A 13833-nucleotide genomic window follows, 5' to 3' on the forward strand; every position below is an offset into this window, starting at 1 on the left:
TTATCTCTCTCTCTCTCTCTCTCTCTCTCTCTCTCTCTCTCTCTCTCTCTCTCTCTCTCTCTGTCTCTCTCTCTCTCTCTCTTTCTCTTTTACATATGTAAGTATTTAGAAATATTAATTCCTCCCTAAGTCTTTTTTGAGTTGCCTTCCAAAAATTTCAGTATGCTGTCCCTTTGTTGTCATTCTCCTCAATAAATTTATAGATGGTTTCTATGATTTATTCTTTGACCCATTCATTCTTTAAAGTGGCATTATTTTGCTTTTGATCAATTTTTAGTCTTTTTTTCCCTCCAGCCGTTTGTTCACTGAATATTATTATCTAAAAAGTGTTCATTTAATATTTCCTCTTTTCTACAATTTGGTTGTGAGGTTTTTATGAATCATTATATGATTGTTTTTTGTAAAGGTATCATATTCTGCTTTTTTTAACCTTGGCTAAAGTATAGTAGATCTTTCTTCAGTCATTTATTTTACTTTATGTGTGTGTGTGTCCATGTTTTAAATTACTTCCTGGTAGAAAGTATAGTGGAAGATTCTTGTTTTTAATTCATTCTGTTATCCTCTACTGCTTTGTGAATGTTTAATCCACTCACATTGAAAATTATGATTGCTCTGTTTCCTTTCATCTTATCTTTACATTATTTATCCTATTTCATTTTAGATTTCCCCTATTCACAAATGTTTTTGCTTCTGTTTACCTGCTTCCTTACATTCTCACTCCCTTTTATCTCTGTCACCATTTTGTTCCTCCTCCTCTTCTTACTTATCTATTTGGTAACATAGGTTTCTATATTTAACAGAGTATAGATGTCATTCCCACTTTATGCCAATTCTGATGAGAGTTATTTTCAAGCATTGCCCACCCTCCCCCTCTATTATATTGATTTGTACATGCCTCCTAATGGAGATAATTCAACCCAATTTTATAATCTTTTCTTTTTTTCCAGGATATAGCTCTTTCTTATCCTTTGGGGTTTTTTTGGAGTGGGGAGAAGAGTAGGAATATCATCCCATTAAATTCAACTTACTACCTGCTCTCTCTCTATATATATATCTATCTATCTATCTATATATATATATATATATATATATATTCATTTCTCTAAGAGTGATAAAGTTTTAAATTATATTCAAAATCATAAGTATCCTAAGTACTTCAGATTAATTTTGGTTCTTCAAGTAAGATAGATATTTTAAGTATCTTAGTTTTCACTTTCTTACTATTGATGTAATCCGTTTAACTCCATTGTTTCCCTTAATTATGTTAAAGTATCTTAGGTATTTTAAATATCTTTCATACCAAGAGTATCTTAAGAATTATATTTATGCAAGGAATGTAATTAATTTGATTTCCTTTATTATTTTTTGTATACTAAGTAATATGGATCTCTTATTCTATAGAAATATTAAATATCCTAGTTATCACTTTCCTATGGAGGGATGTGATTATTTTAACTCCAATGATTCTCTTGAATTTTTGTTTACCTATTTAAGTTTCTGTTGAGTGTCAAATTTGATCATCAAATTTTCTTTTTAATTCTGATCATTTACTCAGAAATGCCTAGAATTCTTTAATTAAATATCAGTTTCTTACCCTAGAGTATTATGGTCAGTCCTCAATCATTTGCCTTGCAGAATACCATGTTCTCTGATTTCTTTTTCTTTAATTTAGAAGGTTCCAGGGTCATGTAGTCCTAAATTTGGCTCCAGGACTTTTTAATTGTTTGTTTGTTTATTTCTGGTTGCTTGTAGTAGTCCCTTTTTAATGTGAGAATTCAGGAATTAGTCTATAATATTCCTGGGATTTTTCATATTTAAGATTTCTTTTAGGGTGTGAACAGTGGATTCTTTACAGTTCTATCCTCCCCTCTTGTGCAAGAGCATGAGGGCAATTTCCCCTAATAATTTCTTTCAAATGGTATATTTTTTATCATAGGTTTCACACAATTCATTGATTCTTAGATTAGCTCTCCTGGATCTATTTTCCAAGTCAGTTGCTTTTTTCACTGATAGATTTCTTTGTTTTTATTTTTCTTCATTATTCTGAATTTGTTTTATTGTTTCCTGCTGTATCATGAAGTTGTTACCTTCCAATTGTCCAATTCTAATTTTTAGAAAACCATTTTCTTTTTTGAGATTTCATGTTTCCTTTCTTATGGAGTTATTTTCCTATATGAGGTATTGTTATTTCCTTTTTAGGAAACTCTTTTCTTCAGCAAGATTTTGTTCTAAGCAGTTCATTTTTTTCTATTATTTTCTTTTCTAATTTTTCATCTAAATCTCTTGTTATTTGCTGCTTTAATCTTTTTTTTTTTGGAGTTCTTCCAGGGGTTCATTTTAGGCTTGACATCGATTCAAGTTTTCCTTTCATTCTTTACACATTTTCATTTTTGTATTATTATCCTATTCTGTGCTTGATTTTTTTTATCATTTTGTTGAAATATTTTCTAATCTTCAGGCTCTTCTCTGTCATTTGCTCACTTAGGGATTATTTTGTCTCTTGACTTTGCCCATATGCTGAAACTTAGCTCTGTTCCTGAGCTGGAGGAATTCCTGTACCATGTTTGTACTGTGCCTAGGATTTACCTAGTTGTCTCCATCTCAGGTTGAACATTCTGTAGAGGCAGCAAGGCTACATGGAGGTTTGTAGCTATGCAGTTGGTTCAATTTCAATTGTGGCCAATCTCATGGAGGCCATACTTCGTTGGACTGAGTTCTTTCCACTGCAGCCTGCATTGGGTCATACCTAAGCTCTGTTCTGGCTAAATTATGTGTGGCTACTTTTCTTCCATTTCTGCTCATTGCATTGTCTTCCTGCTTTTGCCCAATTGAAACTGAATCAAGCCAGCTGTGCTCTTTCTCCTGTCACTGGCACTATATCAAGTCCAAGTTCTGCGTAGGTATATTCAAAGCACTCTCTCCTCATATCCCAGTTATAGGAGTAACTGATGCAGTCTTTTTCCATTCTGAACAGGAATACTGCTTCAGCCCTTGTTTTTTTGGCTGTGCCACTCCAATATTTGTTTTGAAGTGTTTTTGTTTTTCTGTGGTGATTTGGAGGGTGGTTGGTGGGCTCCAAATGTTTTTTTTCTTTGCCATCTCACCCTGATCTCTTCAGTATTCCTCAAATCGGTTGCCAGGTTCCATGGACTCTGTAGACACTGCTACTACTGCTGTCACCATTGTTGCACCAAGAACTTTCTCTTCCTTGTTGATGTGCCTTGGGTTGTTTTTTGTTTTTGTTTTTGTTTTTTACATTACAAACTTTTTACAGATTTTTGTTGCTATTTGTCCTACATTTTGGAAGATCAATTACATCAGGATTTTGGAATCAGGGCATTACAAAAGATAATTGACAATATGGAAAATGTTCAGAAAAAGGTGACCAAAATGGTAGGTGAGCATGAAATTCCATTGGAAATTAAGAGGTTATTCTCATGAGAAATTCAGGATAATCAGAAGGGAAAAAACTCTTGAAAACCATTTGAGAAGATATATACATGACAGTAGAAATTAAGAGCAGATTGACCTGAGAGTATCTATAGATGTTCAAAACAGAAAATATACACATAAAAGCATCCAAAATGACAAAACGATGCCATTTTAAAGAAGTTAAATCTAAATAAAAGAAAGTAATACCTGAATAAAGAGAACTAATATTAAGAGATTTAAGAGATATTTAATTTAAGAGACATTTTAAGAGATTTTAGAGGAAAATATGAAAATTATAAATTACAAACTACATGTGGAGGATGTAGTGAAGAAAAATCAAAGGTATTAATAAGTATCTAGCTTGTGGGGCTAAAAACAGTAGATTTTGAAAGATGGGCTGGATTTAGAGGGAACTTGATGTCTTTAAATTTAAATAAATTGATTCTTAATAGGTACTTTCTCATTTATGTGATTTGTACCTCAGAGGATGACTATGTTCATGTCACTTTATGAACCTATATCACTAAAATTAAAACATGTAAGGAGACTTTCCAATGTATCATCCAGAAAATAAAAGAAGTTCAAATTTAAAAAAAAATTAAATAGTGATAAAATATCTTTCCCTAAGGGACGTACCCTCTTAGTAATTTATTCAGCATCAATATAGCAGGCATACACAGAAGATATAGAGAGGCAGTCCAAATAGGTGGTTTGAGCCATATGATGAAATATGACCCAGGTATATACAAAGATGTGTAGCGTTTGCTATCAGTGCTTCAATATTTCTCATATATTAACCCTGCTTCTTATAGCAATTGTCTTGTAGAGCACAAAAATGTTCTCTTGGTCATGACCAGATGCTATTATATATAATGGAATGTCATTCCATTGATCTGCTGATAATAGCCAGATGGAACTTAGCCATAATAAAGGACACTAATTTGTCTTTAGCTTCTGACTCTACTAAAATCCTTAACTAGGTTTGAAATATGCTCATCAAACTAGCTCGATTTTGTGGTTGTTGCTGATTTAGTCTTTATTTTGAACTTAAAAAACCCTGAATAAAATGAACATTTCAATATATCAAAAAGAATTTTTTAAAAGGATAGACAATGAAACTACAGAATTTTTCTTACATAATAGTTCAATGTTCCCATTTTTAATATTTTTAAGATTCCAAAAATATACCATAATTCCAGTGAGCTACTGCGCAATTAAGGATACTCTTAGTTTGCAGTTAGTTCCTAAAAAGATTTGTCATGCTGTTGAAATGAACTAGATTCTTTCAAATATACAAAAGCAATATCATATGAATCTCATTTATAAAAACAATATTTCTCAACATGCACAGAACTAAAAGAACTACTATAAATATTTATCTAGATGTGTTTTTCCCCTCATACTTGGATCTCTTTAGACTATATGCCCAGTGGTGAAGACTAAGTAAAGGGTATGCAGTTTAGAGAGTTTGGCCTACAATTCAAAATTGCTTCCCAGGATGCCTAGAAAAATTCACTGCTTCACCATCAGTAAATAATGTTCCTGTCTTTCCTAATCCTCTCCAATAATAATAATCTTTGCAAAGGATTTGGGATAGAACTTCAGAGTTATTGTTATTTGCATTTCTCTATTTAATTGCAATTTGACTCATTTTTATTTGGTTGTTTATAGCTTAAAATAGTTCCTCTGAGTTCCCTATTAAAAACCTTTGATCACTTTTCTATGAAAGAAATAGCTACTGTTCGGATATATTTGATTTTCCTATATGTCTTCAGTTCTAGAATTATGTGAAAAGTATCCTAGGTAACTGATTCCTTTATAATTTTGACTTTATGGATTTTGTTTCTGAAAAAACTTATTTTTTATGAAATCAAAATTCATCCATTATTTTCAGTAATACTCTATCACTTAATTGGTTTTTAAAAAATCTCTTCTAATTGAAATAGTCAATTAGGCTCATGTTTTCCTAATATTAAATCTTCCTTGCATTCGTAGTTTAAAACCAAATTGGTCATAGTGTAGTATATGATTCTTATTACATATTGCTATAACTCCTTGATAATGTTATAGCATTTATTTAACATTTTTGCATTGATATTCATTAGAGATATTATTTTAGTTTCATTTCTCTGTTTTTTTCTCTTCCTGATTTCAGAATCGACACCATATTTGTGGCATAAAAGGAATTTGGGAGAGTCCTTTTCTCAACTATTTTTCCAAATATTTTATATAGTATTGAATTTAATTGTTCTTTAAACATTTGGTGGAATTAACATATGGATCAATTTGCTCTAGGACTTTTTACTTATGGATTCATTGATCACTTATTACATTTTCTTTTCTAACTTGGAGTTATTTAAGTATTCTATTTAATCTTCTGTTATTTTGGGCAGTACATCTTTAAAAATGCATCTACTTTTATTTAATTTTAAGATTCATTAGCATATAATTGGGAAAATAACTTCTAATAATTGCTTTCATTTCCTACTTAACTGATTGTGACTTATCCTTTTTCATTTTTGATACTGGTAATTTGGTTTTCTTCTTTCTTTTTTATTCACATTAACTAAGGATTTATCTACATTTTTTCCATAAAGGCAGCTCCTTGGCTCATTTATTAATTCAAAGGTTTTCTTACTTTCAATTTTATTAATGTCTCCTTTTATTTTTAGGATTTTTAATTTGGTGTTAATTAGGGATTTATAATTTCTTCTTTTTCTAGGTTCTTTTTGTTGTTTGACAAATTTATTGATCAGTTATCTCTTTCTTTTACTGATGTAAATATTCAGAGACATAAATTTTCACTTAAGTACTGTCTATTTCCTCTTGTAATTCATGTAACTAGAAATTTAGGAATTTAAATTCTATGCCATTTGGTGCATACATGTTTAATATTCATATTTCTTCATAGTCTATAGTACCCTTTATCAAAATGTTATTTCCTTACTTATCTCTTTTAATTAGATTCATTTTCACATTTTCTTTGTCTGAAATCATAATTGCTACCCCTGATTTTTTAACTTTGGCTAAAGAGTAATAGATTCTGCTCAAATCCTTTATATTCACTCTGTTTGTGTCTCCCTGCTTTAAATGAGTTTCTTATACTTAGGGTCTTTAAGGTTTCTAGCTTTTAATGTACTCTTCTATAATCTATTTTGTGGGTTAATTAATTCCATTCATATTCAGTGATGATTACTATTTGTTTCCTTCAACCTCATTTCTCCTTGTGTATTCTTATCTTCCTTTCCTTTCAAGCTTTCCCAGTTCAAAAATGTTTTTGTTTCTGACTACTACCTCCCTGAGTTCACCCTCCCTTTTCTTATTTACCCTCCCCTTTTCACTTCAGTATAGAGTAAGATGGATTTCTATACCTAATGGGATATGAATGTCCATTCCCACTTTGTACCAATTTCAATGAGAGTAAGGTTCAAGCATTTCCTACCATCCTTCCCATCTAACCTTTCACTGTATTGATTATTATTTGCCTCTTCAAAGAAGATAATTTACCCACAACTTTCTCTCCTTTTCCCTTTTCAAAATGTATTCCTCTTTCTTATCCCTTGATTTGTTTTTTGTTGGATATTGTTCTATAACAACTGTTGGCAACGTTTTTGGCCGTGAGAGCCATAAACACCTGCAGAAGGAGGAGGATGGAGGCAGAAGGAGCTGGAATATGGGGTAGGGGCTGAAGGGCCCCCTGGGACACATCCTGGAGTTCTGCCCAGACTGGCTGGTCGGGAGGTGGAGCCAGATATGGCTCAAGAGCCATACGTTGCCTACCCCTGCTCTATAATATTCAACTTACTTCATACTGTCTATGTATGCTTTTTTTTGTCCTGACTTAATAGTAATAACATGTTTAACTCTCTTCCATACCTTAAGGGTTCTAAATAATTTGGGTACCTTAAGTACTTCCAAGTATCATAGATATCTTTTCTATCTTAGTAATTCATTCAATTTAACTCCATTGTTTCTGTTGATTAACTTAATTATCCTAAGTACCTTAAGTATCTCTTGTATCAAAGCTATTTTAAGTAACCTAATTAACTTTCACATGGAGGAATGTGATCAATTTAACTCCATTGAGTCCCTTGATATTTTTCTTTTCTTTTGTCTTTTTTATGTTTCTATTAGATTTCAAATTTGATCTTCATTATGGGTCATTCAGAATTATCTTAGATCATTGTATTGATCAGAATAGCTGTCATTCTCAGACAACTATGGTATATTATTCCTGTTATTATGTTTAATGTTCTCCTAGTTCTGTTAACTTCACTTTGAATGAGGTCCTGTACATTTTTTCCTGATTTTTTTAAAAAATAAGCAGTTCATCATTTCTTAGTGCAAAATAATATTCCATTACTATCATATATCACAACTTTTTTAGCCATCCTCTAAATGATAGGCATCTCCTCAATTTCCAGTTTTTTCTGCCACAAAAAGAGCTGCTCTAAATATATTTTTTCTCTAAATAGATGCTTTCCCCCTTTCCTTTTATCTCTTTGGGATACAGACCTAGTAGTAGTATAATTAGGTCAAAAAATATACACAGTTTTATAGCCATTTTGGCATGATTCCAAAATGGCGTCTGTGTGAATTAAATATTTAGGAGATCCCTCAACCCAATCCCAGAAGATTTACCATCATATATGTGTCTTAATTTGTCAACATGGCAGGGGAGATTCCTGACCGGTGGTAATCAGGGAATGTGACATGTAGGAATGGAAATGAATCTCTGGCTATATTAGAAAATCTTAGGGGAAGGGTTTAGACTTAACTTTAAAAGCCAGCAAGTAAACTGGGCAAGAACTGTCTGCCATTTTTTGGCTTGTGAAAGGAGCATATCTATGTAAGCTATCTCTGGCAAGCAGGGCAGCAGAGGGCTGGCCACTTTCAGGGATCATGCTAGACTCGGAATCCTGGAACTCTGTCTTTTGGGCTCCGGTCCCTTTCTGAACTCAAATTCCCTTTTTGGTTGGCCTTAATTTGTCTAGAAAGACCATGTATTCAAGAATCGAGGCCTTTATCAGAAAGACTTGCCATATTTTTTTCCAGTTCTTGCTTTCCTCCTAATGTTTGGTGGTATCAGTTTTGTATGTAAAAAACCTTTTTAATTCAATGCAACTTATCCATTTTATTTTATCATTATCCTTTCTATGCCTTGTTTGGCCCCAAAGTCTACTTTTTTCTATAGATCTGACAGAAAAAAAACATTTCATGTTCTGCAATTTGCTTTGGTTATCACAACTTACGGATAAACCACATACACATTTTGACTTTATTTTGGTATAGAGTTTGAGATGTTGGTTTATACATAGTTTTTGTAAAAATGTTTTCTAGTCTTCCCAGCAATCTTTGTCACATAATGAGTTTCTATCTCAAAAGCTTGGATCAATGCATTTATCAAACATTAGATTGCTATGGTCATTTACTATTAGGTATTGTGTATCAAAACTCTTTCACTAATTCACTATTATTTTTTAGGCAGTGTAAGATTATTTTAATGACTATTTCTTGTTAATAAAATTTGAGATCTGGTATGGCTTCGCCACCTTCCTTCACATTTTTTTCTTTGACTTTGTTGAAATTTTTGACTTTTTGTTCCTCCAGATGAATTTTGTTATTATTTTTTCTATTTCTATATTTTTTTCTATTTTGATTATGATGACAGAATAAGTAAAATAACTTAGAATTATTTTGACTTGGTCTCCCCAGAAGCAGTTAATATTTCTCCAACGATATAGATCTGAATTTATTTATGGGAAAAGTGTAAGTTTCTCTAACTCTTCCTATTTGACTTTGTTGGTAATATAAAGAAATATTGATGATTTATATGGGCTTATTATATATCCTATAAGTTTTCTAATATTATTAATTATTTCAACTAACTTTAGTTGATTTTTAAAAATTCTGTAAGTAAACAAACATGCCATCTGGAAAGAATGATAGTTTTATTTTTCAATGCCTTTTCTAATTCTTTCAGTTTCTTTTTCTTCTCTTATTTCCATAGCTATATTACTGTATAATATTAAATAATAATCATAATAACATCTGCCCTAAATTTTCATGATAGGAAGAAAGGAAAGACCCAAGGAAAGGGTCAGGTTGAAATTCTTAGAGAGATTGAGGATGATTTGTTATTATAAGATCTCAGAGAAGATGAGAAAGGACAGGCACCAGGACATAGTTTTCAGCAGAGACAAGAAAAAAAGTCTGTTATTCCTATAATAGAGGAAATGATGAGTGAATAGATGTACAAAAACATATAAACCAGTTCTTCCAACTGCTTCCTTGCTTCCCATTTTCCAGCTTCAAAAATAAATAAAATAAAAACCAATTCCACTTACTGTTTTTCACTGAAAGAAAAGATCATTCAACTATCCTCCATGTGCACTGAAAGATGGTTATAACAAGGATGAAATATATTTCAAGACACTACAATTCTACCATTAGACAAAACTTTTCACTGTGTGGCAGTTTCACAAATTATTTTTTTTTCTTTAGAAACAAATGGAAAGCTGTGAATTTCTTTAATTTTTGCTTACCATATCACTCTCTTTGTCATTTCTTAAGGAAAAAATTTCTCTACCACTTGACTTGGTGAAATGCATAGTAATATACCTGAGATTATGACAAAAGTATGTAGTAGGAGAAGAAACCCCATATAAATATGATTTCAAGAATATCAAAGAAAACATGTCTTTTTTGGCTCCACTAGTATTAGGATTATTGCCTTCCCATCTAAAGATGAAAAAGCAAAGTACAGAAATTCATGATTATCTTGTTAACCATCCCATCTGGGACTTTATGAGAATATTATGTCTATAAATTTGGGATATAAGCTTTTATCATTCTACAAGAAATTGTAAATTTTCTAATGATGTGTAACTTTATCCTCACAGTAAAAACTTGTTTTTCCCTAAAGAAAATTATAATATGAAGAATAGTTCACTTATATATTTTATCATACAATTTACCTGAAAAAAATCACCTAAGAACATCTTTAATTACCTTAATGGTCTTGGTGTAGAATTTCTGAATTCGTAAATGAAATGACTATATTTTTTAGCCCAGAGATGAATGCTATGAGAAGCTGAGGGAATCAAACTCAGCACTTGCTTTGGGATTATCTCACTTCATTTCTTAATGAAATTTTAAATGTTTCAAATCAAACATGCTATTAAACTTTCAGGCACCAGCTTGCATTGCTTAAATTTTGTTTTCTTTTTTTTGAAGAGTTATTCAGAATATGTACAAATCTGATTTCTTTTAAGATAACATGTCATTTTCAATTCTACCAAAATAAATTACAAGTAAGAATTAATAGTCAATAGCCAATTATATTAATTTGAACCAATCTGTCATGTGTACTTCTTAATTCAAAGAATAAATTCAAGTGCAAATCACATGAACTAGGACACATGAATTGCCATTTATTGGAGGGAGATCAAAGAAGGAAAAAAATTCACATCTGCATTAAAAGCATTTCTTATGGTTAGGAAAATAGCAAACCCTACTTTTACTAAAATAATTTGTGAGGAAGCATCTTGAATTGTTTTGCTATGGATGCTACTATGGTTTTCTATATAAATATGTGATTAATTAATGTTAAATGAAATTAAAATTTTTTCTCTTTTATTTTAAATTAGTGAACTGTTTTTCATAGTATTTTAACTGTTGAAATGTAATGCTATATTTTATTTTATTTTTGAATTATAAAATAATAAATTGAGTCCAGTGACTAAATCATTTTGAATATTTAGAAGTAGACTTAATGGTGATACGTGTTTCTTTGAAAAGTCAATTACATTTATTTTGATCCATACCCAGGAATTGACACACATGGAACAAATTCAGTTAAGTAGAGTGGGAGAAACAGCATTTCATCGTAGACAAAGGGTAGATAGAGTGATCAAGACATGATTTTGGATCCTACCTTTGATGCATAATAGCTATGGTTTACTCACAGACCATTTGCTTAAGGTAATAAAAAACTTATAATTTCACAAACAATTTGCTAACTCCATAGTTTCCACATGTAGTTGACCCCTTCACTTATGCTAAATTGCTGATGATTTTAGTAATTATTACCTTTAAGTAACAAAGATACGCAAGGAGCAGGTGAAACCTGTCATGTACTTTATCTTCCCCATTAAAATGTGAACTTCCTGACAGCAGAGACTATCTTACTTTTCTATTTATATCCTTATCACATATAACACTGCTTTGCAAAAAGGTAATAATTAATAATTGCTTTATTCATTCATTTATTTATTCATTCATCCAAAAACGAGGAGAAAACTTCATAGTTGTTTCCTTCATAAAACTGTTTTCTTAGAAATTTTAAAATAAAAAGTGAACTGGAAAAATCTAAAATCTTACTATGATGCCTTCTTCTGTGATTTCTAGGTACTCTGAGTTACATAAAGTTTTACCGGGAAAAAGTAAGCTCTTTTGGAATCTACAAATCTAGTAAAAAGTTTGAACTATAACCCTGGTAAAAGACCTTTCTTTGTCTATTGCCAAAGGATTAGACTGACTGAATTCCAAAAGACCAAAATGGTCCTCAAAATATTAAATATTCTCTCTTTAGTATTGCCAGATTATTAAATTTCAACTTGAGGGACAGGTAGGTGGCTCGGTGGATAGAGAGCCAGGCCTGGACATGGGAGGTGCTAAGTTCAAAGCTAGCCTCAAAACACTTCATAGCTTTGTGACCTTGGGCAAGTCACTTAATCCCCATTGGGTGGTCCTTACCACTCTTCTGCATTATAGAACCAATATGCAGTATTGATTCTAAGACAGAAGGTAAGGGATTTTTTAAATTAAGAACAAATAAAAACAATATCCCACATTAGAGAAATTAATAGTCTTAGAATATTGGAATATTATATCATAGCCAGAGTCGGAAAAATCCTTAGGTATCTAATTCTTTTCAAAATACTCCTGACTTTTTGAACATAAGAAACTAAAATCCATGGAATTTAAATAACTTGTACATCATCACACAGGTTATAATTTGAAGAATTGACAATGGAACTGATGGCTTCTCCATTCAGACTCCTTCCAGGATACCACATTTCTATATGTATATTTAAAAGAAAAGATGTAACCAGAGTAGAGCAGTGGAACTTTGCCCAAGGTATTTCTAGATACTTTTATCTTCATGCCCCATGATCCTCTGCTGGCTCATCCTTCTGCTGAAGCTGGAAAAAGGAGTAAGAGAAGCCTTAAACAGTCAACGGGAATAAGGACACTGGAAACAAAGGTTGGGGGAAAAAGGAAAAGAAAAAGTGTTCATCTCTTTTTGACTATTCGTTGTCAAACTGCTTTTCTCTCAGTCTTCTGAGATGCTTCTTTTGTAATGTCATGTCTACTTGTAAAATGCTATCATTTTCTGACACTGAACTAGTTCACAATATCAAATAATTTGGTGTATGTATCCTAACTCATTGACTTTTGTTCCTTCCTAGTCCTTAAATTTCCCCAGCCTGCCTTTTTCAATGTGCTTTCTTCTTTATTACTCCTCTATTTACTCATTTGTCTTCTAATCTTTCTCCCAAAGCCATCTTGGTACCATCTATATCAGTGAGTCCGAAAGTGGCCACCACCACCCCCTGGTGGGTGCTGCAGCAATCCAGGAGGGTGGTGATGGCCACAGGTTTATTTGGAAGTGGTGAATAACTATAAGGGGGCAGTGATAGTATGTGACAGACGGAGCTAAGTAATATTTTTTCTGGAAAGGGGGCAGTAGGCCAAAAAAGTTCGGGAACCACTGAATTCTATATGGTCCACTCAGGGTCTTCTCTCACACACATAGCACACAGAGTGATGTGTAAGAACTAGCAGACTTCTTGCCTCTCTCTAGTACTGTCAGAACCTACATCTGCCACTGACATTTAGGAAATACCTCTCCTTTAAAATTCACCCCAGTCTGTCCTGATCATTGTTTCTGTCATTTATGGATCTCAATGCCCTTTTCACTCCTCTCCAATAAGGTCAAAACAAAGTTCATGATGCTGTTCTCTGCCTCAATCCCAACCCACTTTAAAAGCCCTAACTTCTCAGGGTTTCAATCTTCTCAACTCCCATGACCTTTTTTTCTAAGTTATCTTAAGAACAAAGGACAAGATACTCTCTAATTGCTTCTCTAGTACCCCATTTATCTAAATTTATTACAGGAACTTTAATTTCTAATTATGGCTAAAGTTAAAACATAGTATTTTCAAAGGAAATCTTATCACCATGGATCCTATTCATGAATTTTCAAAAGATTAGATACTTTCAATTTAATCAGTGATAATACAAGAATTAAACAAAAAGAATTATCATTGTAGTTAGTCTAAAAATTAACCATAAGGGAAATGTCACTAATTTATGATAATGAATGAAGAAAATTAG

Source organism: Gracilinanus agilis, chromosome 3 (assembly GCF_016433145.1).
Source record: "Gracilinanus agilis isolate LMUSP501 chromosome 3, AgileGrace, whole genome shotgun sequence".
Lineage (NCBI taxonomy): Eukaryota > Metazoa > Chordata > Mammalia > Didelphimorphia > Didelphidae > Gracilinanus > Gracilinanus agilis.